At 38.9% G+C, this 9,163-nt stretch overlaps 1 non-coding gene and 1 pseudogene across 1 annotated transcript; one reads left to right on the top strand and one right to left on the bottom strand.

Annotated features, from left to right (window-relative positions):
- The first annotated feature begins 3,406 nt into the window (after window positions 1–3,406).
- Window positions 3,407–3,480, top strand: Trnav-uac (transfer RNA valine (anticodon UAC)). Its single transcript has one exon. It is a non-coding gene; the product is annotated as a tRNA-Val (tRNA).
- Window positions 3,481–4,298: 818 nt separating this feature from the next.
- LOC124987420 (ATP-binding cassette sub-family F member 2-like) lies at window positions 4,299–6,172 on the bottom strand (annotated as a pseudogene).
- Between the last annotated feature and the right edge of the window lie 2,991 nt (window positions 6,173–9,163).

Genomic DNA, 9,163 nt, shown 5'->3' with positions numbered 1-9,163 from the left:
ATGTCTGGTGATCCTGATATGATTTGGGATGTCACGTGTCCAGGTAATCCTTGATTTAGTTTGTTAAGTTGGCATGTATAAATTATTTATCAATTTGTGCCTTATAGTGATGCTGGGAAGACAGTGGTTGTTTACTTGTACAAACAAGGTACGAAGTCATCCCTCCTTGGCACTTGAACTGAAAATGGAGTAGCTCATGGCAAATTACTGCGTACAAAATGAATAACCAGGTTTAGGCACATCCTGAAAACTGCTGTGCTATGCATCAAAGAGGATTTCAGAACAGGGCATGGCCTGCTCTCCACAGGCATGCTCTCTGGTCAACATATTGGCCTTGATGGAGAGTATGTTCTCCTGTCCACCATAGATGGGGATCCTTTGCCTGGAACATAAAATTCAGTGAGCTCATTTTTTTGTAATAGTCTGTTGACATGATTTATACACCAAAAAAATGCATCCATTTAAAGAATATATTTGAGGGCTGGGGTTGTGGCTCAATGGTAGAGTACTTGCCTAGCATGTGTGAGACACTGAATTTGATCCTCAGAACCACATAAAATAAATAAACAAATAAAATAAAGTTTAAAAATTTAAAAAAGAATATGTTTGAGTTGCTTTTAGGATATTCACAAAATTGTGAAACCATTACCATTAATTTCAGAGCATTTTCATCACCTCCAGAAGAAACCCTGTACCCATCGGCAATCACTCCCTGATTCCCCATCCTCCCCCAAACCCTAAGAAACCACTAATATAATGACGCCCCTCACCGTGCATTTATTTACTCTGGATATTTCATATAAATGGAATTATATAGTACATAGACTTTTGTGACTGGCTTCTCGCAATTAGTATCATTTGTCTAAATTTCATCCATGCCGTAGCACATATCAGTACACCCTTCTTTTTCAGTTGCTGAATAATATTCTACTATACAGATATATCATCTTTTGGTTATTTATTGATCCACTCACGGGTTGTTTCTACTCTCTGGCTACAATGAATTATGCTGCTATGAACATTTATGTACAAGTTTTGTACAGATATATTTTTATTTTTCTTAGGTATACGCCCAGGAGAGAAGGTGCTGAGTCATATCGTAACCATAGATCAAATTGTTGAGGATTTGCCAACCTGTTTTCCAAAGTGGTTGTACTATTTTACAATCCCACCAGCAAAGAATGAGGATTCCAATTTCTTCACAGGATCAATACTAGTTTCTGCCTATCTTGTTATTTCTGCCATTGTAGTAGATATGAAATAGTTTCCCATTGCATTTCTCTAATGATTAGCTGTGTTGGGCATCTTTTCATGTATTTATTGGTCATTTATTTGACATTTTAGATAAAATTCTATTTATATCCTTTGCACATTTTAAATTGGGTTGTATGTTTATGGTTAAGTTGTGTCCATCCTTCATACTTTTTGATGTAAGATCAGATATATGATTTGAAAATATTTCCTTCCATCCTGTGGTTTCTCTTGTACTTTCATAATGTTATCCTGTATAGCATCAAATTATAAAATTTAAAAGTCCAATACAGGATGGAGTTAGAGAATATCATGCTAAGTGAAATAACCAAACCCAAAAAACCAAAGGCCAAATAGTTTTCTCTGACAGGCTGATGCTAATTCACAATAGGGCGAAGGGGGATAGGGAAGAATAGAGTTACTTTATATTAGGTAGAGAGGAGTGAAGTGGGGGAAGCAGTATGGGGGTAGGAAGGATAGTAAGTGAGACAGACATTATTACCTCATGTACATGTATGACTGCATGACCAATGAGATCCTACAATATATACAATATATATTCTCTCAGAAAAGTGAGAGATTACACTCCATTTAAGTATGATCTATCAAAATGTATAAATGCATTCCACTGTCATGTACAATTAATTAGAACAAATAAAAAAAATTTTTTAAAGTCCAGTGTATCTATTTGTCCTTGGTTCTATGTGCTTCTGATGTCAGATCTATGAGATTATCACCTACTTGAAGGTCAAGAAGATTTACTCCAATATTTGCTTCTAATAGTTTAGTAATTTGAATCCATCACATTTTTTCAATCCAACTAAACATCTATAGATGTTGTTGATCTCTTTAAAAAATTGAATTTTGGTTGCACTCATTTTTTTCCCTATTCTATTTTCTGTCTCATCTACTTCTGCTCTAGTCTTTGTTTTTTCCTTATTTCTGCTTGCTTTGGGTTAAGTTTGCTCTTCTGTCCTAATTTTGTAAAGTAAAAGATTAGTTTTTTTTCTTTACAGTAGTGCCTTGAATATGCAAATATTCCTTACAATTTGGTATAAATTTTGATATCTGATGATCATTTCCATTTTTGTTTTTTAAAATTATTGGTTGTATTCTTTTTTTTATTGTAAACAAATGGGATACATGTTGTTTCTCTGTTTGTACATGGTGTAAAGGCATACCATTTGTGTAATCATAAATTTACATAGGGTAATGTTGTTTGATTCATTCTGTTATTTTTTCCCTTCCACCCACCCCTCCCACCCCTCTTTTCCCTCTATACAGTCCTTCCTTCCTCCATTCTTGCACCCCTCCCTAACCCTAACTCTAACCCTAACACTTACCCCTCCCACCCTCCATTATGTGTCTTCATCCACTTATTAGTGATATCATTCGTCCTTTGGTTTTTTGAGATTGGCTTATCTCACTTAGCATGATATTCTCCAATTTCATCCATTTGCCTGCAAATGCCATAATTTTATCATTCTTTATGGCTGAGTAATATTCCATTATATATATATATATACCATGGTTTCTTTATCCATTCATCAATTGAAGGACATCTAGGTTGGTTCCACAATCTGGCTATTGTGAATTGACCTGCTATGAACATTGATGTGGCTGTATCTCTGTAGTATGCTAATTTCAAGTCCTTTGGGTATAGGCCAAGGAGTGGGATAGCTGGGTCAAATGGTGGGTCCATTTCAAGTTTTCTGAGGAATCTCCACACTGTAAATTAGTGACTGCACTAATTTGCAACCCCACCAGCAATGTATGAGTGTACCTTTCTCCCCACATCCTCACCAACACCTGTTGTTGCTTGTATTCTTGATAATCACCATTCTAATTGGGGTGAGATGGAATTTTAGGGTGGTTTTGATTTGCATTTCTCTTATTACTAGAGATGTTGAACATTATTCCATATGTTTGTTGATTGCTTATAGATCTTCTTCTGTGAAGTGTCTATTCATTTCCTTAGCCCATTTGTCGATTGGGCTATTTGCATTCTTGGTGTAGAGTTTTTTGAGTTCTTTATAGATTCTGGAAATTAGTGCTCTATCTGATGTATGATTGGCAAAAATTTGCTCCCACTCTGTAGGCTCTTTCTTCAGATTGCTGATAGTTTGGTTGTATTCTTTTAGATAAACCTTAGGGCTGGGGAGATAGCTCAGTTGGTAGAGTGCTTGCCTTACAAGCACAAGGCCCTGGGTTCAATCCCCAGCACCTCAAAACAAACAAACAAACAATAGATAAACCTTAGTATCCATTTTTCAAAAAGGTTTCAAAAAGAGTTTGTTTCATTTTAAATGTACAGGCTCAATTGGGGGACATTGATAAAAAATTTAGGTTATTGATCTGATATTCCTTTTTCATTGCAGGTGTTTACATGTATAAATTTCTCTCTAAGCACTGTTTTAGCTATATCCCTTAAGGTTTGGTATGCCATATTTTCAAATTTACTCATTTCAAAATAATTTCTAATTTCCCTTATGATTTATTTATTTATTTTTTGGGGGGGGTTCCTCTTTCTTTATTGGATGCTTTGTAGATGTCATGCAGGTCTAAAAGTTATGCTGTTAAATAGTTATTTAAAAATGGAACAGGACCAAAGCCCTGGTCCAGAACTCCAAACCAGAAGCAAAAGGAACAGGGGCGGTGGGCTGGGGGTAATCCTCCAACATCACCAAAACCCAGAAAATTAGGCTCTTAAAACTCCTTCACAGGCCAAACCCAGGGCGTGGTCCTTGGGCTAACCCTGGGGTACCTCTGGCTGCATATCTCTTAGGGCAATATAACCAGCAACAGGCTGGAGGAAGAGCCAGCCAAATCCAGACATGGATAGATGTAACTGGAAGGAGGATGGGAAATGGACAGGTACTGTCCAGCTGTAGTAAGGTAACAGTGCAGCGAAGGCAGGCTGAGATGGGAAAAGGCTGGGGCAGTATTGCAGCAATGCGGGAGTGCAGCCCCAGGGTCCTGTCCTGAGTGGCGGTCAGTTACAGCTGGCAGTCCCCAGGTGGCACTCCTGACCCAAGTGGGCCAAGGGTTCACACATTGTGGGTCCTCTTGGTGAGTGGGGCTCCTCGTCTACCAGCTTGGACTTGAGGTGCTCCTTGTAGGCCAGGATGTCTCCAGGCCACTTGGTAATTGTCTGTTTCTCACAGACCCAGATTTCCTGTGCAATCTGCTGAATGAGTCTGAAGTCATGGCTGACTAGCATCATGCCACCCTCAAACTCGTTGATGGCATCTGCCAGGGCATCAAGGGTCTCAATGTCCAGGTGATTGGTGGGCTCGTCCAGGAAAAGCATGTGGGGGTTCTGCCAGGCCAGTCAAGCTAGACACGCGCGGCACTTTTGCCCATCTGACAGGTTCCGGATTGGGCTCACCTACTGTTTTCCAGTGAGGCCATATCGCCCAATGATCTTCCTCATTTCCTCCTTCTCTTTTATCTCTGGGTAGCACTTCATCATATACTCCAAAGCGGAGAGATCAAAATCCAGCTGCTCCTGTAAATGCTGATGGTAATGCCCTATCTTGACATGAGAATGCTTCCGGATCATCCCATCTGTGGGTAGTAGCCCTCCAGTTAGCAGCTTCAAAAGAGTTGACTTCCCAGCTCCATTGGGCCCTACCAGAGCCACTCGTGTGTCAAGGTCAATACCAAATTCTAGATTATTGTAGATGCAAGGCCCATCTTTTGTATACTTGAAGCTCATGTTCTGCACCATAATGACAGGTGGAAGGATCTTGCCGCAGGGTGGGAAATAAAATGACAGTGTCTTATCACTCACAACCCTTTCCGTCAGTCCTGATGCCATCATTTTCTGTAGTGTCTTTTCCTTGCTCTGGGCCTGTCGGGCCAGCTTGGCACTGCCATGACCAAACCTAGCAATGTAGTTCTTCATGTGTGCAATCTGATCTTGCTCCCAGTGAAACCTCTTCATCTGGTTCTCCTCCAGCTCCAGTCGTGTCTTCACGTACTGATCATAATTACCCGTATAGTGCTTCAGTTTCTCCTTGTGTATATGGATGATATTGGTACAGACACCATTCAGGAAATCTTGGGAATGGGATACCAGGACCAGGATGCGCTTAAAAGTCTTCAGTTTTTCTTCCAACCAAACACAGGCATCTAGGTCCAAGTGATTTGTGGGCTCATCCAGGAGCAGCATAAAGGACCAAATAAAGAGGGCTCTGGCAAGGGCAACCCTCATCCTCCAGCCCCCACTGAAGTCTTTTAGCTTCTTGCGCTGCATGGCAGGTGTGAAACCCAGTCCGTGCAATATCCATGAGGCCCGCATCTCTGCCTTGTCAGCATCCAGCTCCTCCAGGCGCTCATAGAGTTCCATGAGCTTCTCGCACTCCACATCCTCATGAGCCAGCCGTTCAGCCTCCCTCTCCAGCATGGCCCCCTCTGTGTCCACTTCCATCACACACTGCAAGGGTGTCTTTTCACTAGGGGGCGTCTCTCGAGTCAGATGGTAGATACTGATATGCTCAGGGATGGGTACTTCACGTTTCCCAATAGCAGAGAGCAGCAAGGACTTTCCTATTCCATTTAAGCTGATGAGGCCATAATGACAGCCTGAGTTTAATTCCAGTTTGGTGTCACTGAGCAACTCTTGACCATGAAAGGTAAGTGAGAGGTTGATAATGTGGACTTCAGTACTATTGGGGTGAGAAGCCAGGACACCAATGATGGCTCGAGCAGCAGCTTTCCTCATTTCAAAGTCCTCTAGCTCCTTGGTCAGTAAATCCACTTCTGTGGTCTCTCTGCCATTGGCCTCATTTCTCTCCTCTGCTGCCTATGGTTCTGTCATAGCATCTCCGTTTTCTTCATGTCCCTTTCTGGTCCGCTGTCGAACTTTGGCAGCTTCCTTCTTTTTGGCAGTCTCCTCCTTGGCCAGGTCAGAGGGCATGGTGCTGAACCAGAGGGGTAGGTTACTATTCTTTCAGGGAGTTGGGCCTCGCCACTCGGCCTCTGTGGCAACCATGATTTATTTTTGACCCACTAGTTATTTAGGAATAAGTTATTGAATTCCCTCATATAGTGAGTCTCCAAAATTTTTGTATTCTCAATTTCCAGTTTATTCCACTGTAATTGGAAAATAAGTTGTATGATTTCAATACTTTTAAATTTATTGAGGCTTATTTTATGGCTTGTAATGTGGTCTATACCCACTGAGAAATGTTTCATGTGCACTTGAGAGGAGTATATTCTGGTGTTGGGTAGATTATTTTACACATGTCTGCTTGGTCTATATTGTCCGTTCGTATCTTTTATTTTCTCATTGATCTTCTACCTAGACATTATGCTTATTTTTTGAAAGTGTGGTATTGATGTCTACAACTGTTATTGTTGCATTGTCTATTTCCCTTCTGCCAATTTAAATGCTTCATGTATTTTGGGGTTTTGCTGTTAGGAGCATATATGTTCATAACTGTTATGTCTTCCTAATGTTTTGACCCTTCTATAAATAAAAAAAATTATATTTTTATGTCTCTAGTAACAATTTTGGTCTCAAAGCTTATTCAGTCTAAAATTTGGATAGTCTTTCCAACTCTCTTTTGGAGAGATGTTGCACTCTCTTTCAAACTTTCACCTTCAATTTATTGAAGTCTTTGAATATAAGTTTATCTCTTGTAGACCATCTAGAGTTGGATTTTCGTTTTATCCATTTTACCAGTCTCTACCTTTTGACTGTGATGTCACCCCATTTCCTGCAATTACTCATTAAGGTGGGATTTACATCTGCCATTTTGCTGTCTTCTATATATAACATGCCTTCCCCCCCCCACCCTTTCATTACTGCTTTCTTTTATGATAGTTTTTGAGTATACCATTTTGTCCCTTCATTATTTCTTTTGTCACATTTTGGAGTGATTAGTGTTTTCCCTGGAGATAGAAATTAGCACCTGAACTCAAAGCAATCTAGCTAAGAGTCAAATTAACTTAGTTTTGCTAATATACAAAAACTTTGTTCCAATAAAACTTTATTCTAATTCATCTCCTTTTAGTATTACCATCCAAATTATAGCTCTGTACTTAATAACCCCCCAAACAAAGTTTTAAAATTATTGCTTTTTATAGTTGTCTTTTAAAATCAGATAGAATAGTTATAAACAAAAATACGCTTCTGTTGTTTTTTATATTTACCTATGTAGCTATCTTTACTAATGCCATTGCTTTGTGTGGATTCAGGTTACTGTTTAGAGTCCTGTCATTTTTAACCTAAATAATTCCTTTAACACTTCTTGTAGGGTAAATCTGCTAGTGGAGAGTTCTGTCTTGTTTATCTAAGAATGTCTTAATTTCACCTTAATTTTTGAAGAATATGTTTAGTAGATATAGAATTTTTGGTTGACAGTCTTTTTCTTTCAGCACTTTGAATACATGGTCCCACTGTCCCCTGGCCTCATGATTTCTGATGAGAAATCAGCTGTTAATCTTACTGAAGATCACTTGTTGCTTTCGCTTTCTGTGTTCATAATTATCTCTTGATCTTTGGCTTTCATTAATTTGACTATCATGTGACTAAGTGCGGATTTCTTTCAGTTTATCCTATTTAAGAGTCTACTGAGCTTCTTGGTTGTGCACAATAGTGTTTTTCATCTGATTTGTAAAGTTTCCTGCTGTTATTTCTTCAAATATTCATTCTTCCCCTTTCTCTCCCTGCTCTTCTTCTGAAAATCCCTTATGAATATATTGGTATACTTAATGGTTTCCCACAAGTCTATAATGTTCTGTTCATTTTTCTTTATTTTTTCTGTTCCTTAGACTGGTTAATCTCAATTGATCTGCCTTCAGGTTCACTGGTATTTTTTTCTTCTGCCAGTTCAAAGCTAATGGTGAGACCCTTTAATAAATTTAATATTTCAGTTATTATATTCTTCAATTCCAATATTTCATTTGGTTTTTAAAAATAATTTCTATCTCTTTATTGATATTCTTTATTTTAGGGGAGACATCATTCACATATTTTAATACTTTACACAGAGTTGTCTTTAGTTTTTTGAAATATAATAGCTGGTTCAATATCTTGGTTCAATGTCTGAACTTCCAGGATGTTTTTCCCCAAGAGCCATACTTTCCTGTTTCTTTGTGTGTCTTGCATTTTTGGTTGACAGTTAGGCATTTTATTTTATTTTATTATTAGTCTTTGACTTTAAAAGGGTGGGGGCACACCAATAGACATGTTCAAGACTTCAACCCACAGAGTTCATTCAGTCTTTAGGGAGAAACCCGTATCTCATCCTTTCACCCTAAGCCTAATCATGCTGTGTGGGACATGGAAACCCTGATGTATAAAGCCACTTTGACACATAGGAATGAATTCTGAAGTTTTAGGAGAGAAGAGAAAGAGCAAATAGGACTCTCACACTTCAGAATATAGTTCTTTCCACAATCACTAACATTCCACAAAAATGTGTCTAAACATTCCTAGAGGTCTTGCGAATTTCTACACCTTTCAAAACAGATAGACCACAATTATTTGTTCCCAGAATGAACCTTTGATCTGTTAAGGTCCAGTTTCTTAGTTGTCTCCAAAAAAAGGAGTATCAATGTCTAGAAACTCCTTTCTCACTGTCCAATAACTAAGGGTGAAAATATGTGGGTGAGACTTTTCCATCCTGATGGAGAGCAGGTGGGTGATACCTGATGTTGGGAACTACGTTTGTAGAAAATACCACCCTCCCCTGTCCATATCAACAGATGTGAAGACTTCAGATCATGTGCATTCCAGAAGGCTGAATCAAGCCATTACCACCATGGATATTTGGGGTTTCATGGCTCCAGAGATCAGCATCTACAAAGAATTTAATAACATTAAATAGATTACGAGAGTGCTTTTTTAAAGTGACTAATATGAGGAGATTAATACATAAGTGCATGCACATGTTGATCACAC

This window comes from Sciurus carolinensis, chromosome 6, assembly GCF_902686445.1.
Source record: "Sciurus carolinensis chromosome 6, mSciCar1.2, whole genome shotgun sequence".
Lineage (NCBI taxonomy): Eukaryota > Metazoa > Chordata > Mammalia > Rodentia > Sciuridae > Sciurus > Sciurus carolinensis.
This window is presented reverse-complemented; position numbering and strand designations above follow the sequence as displayed.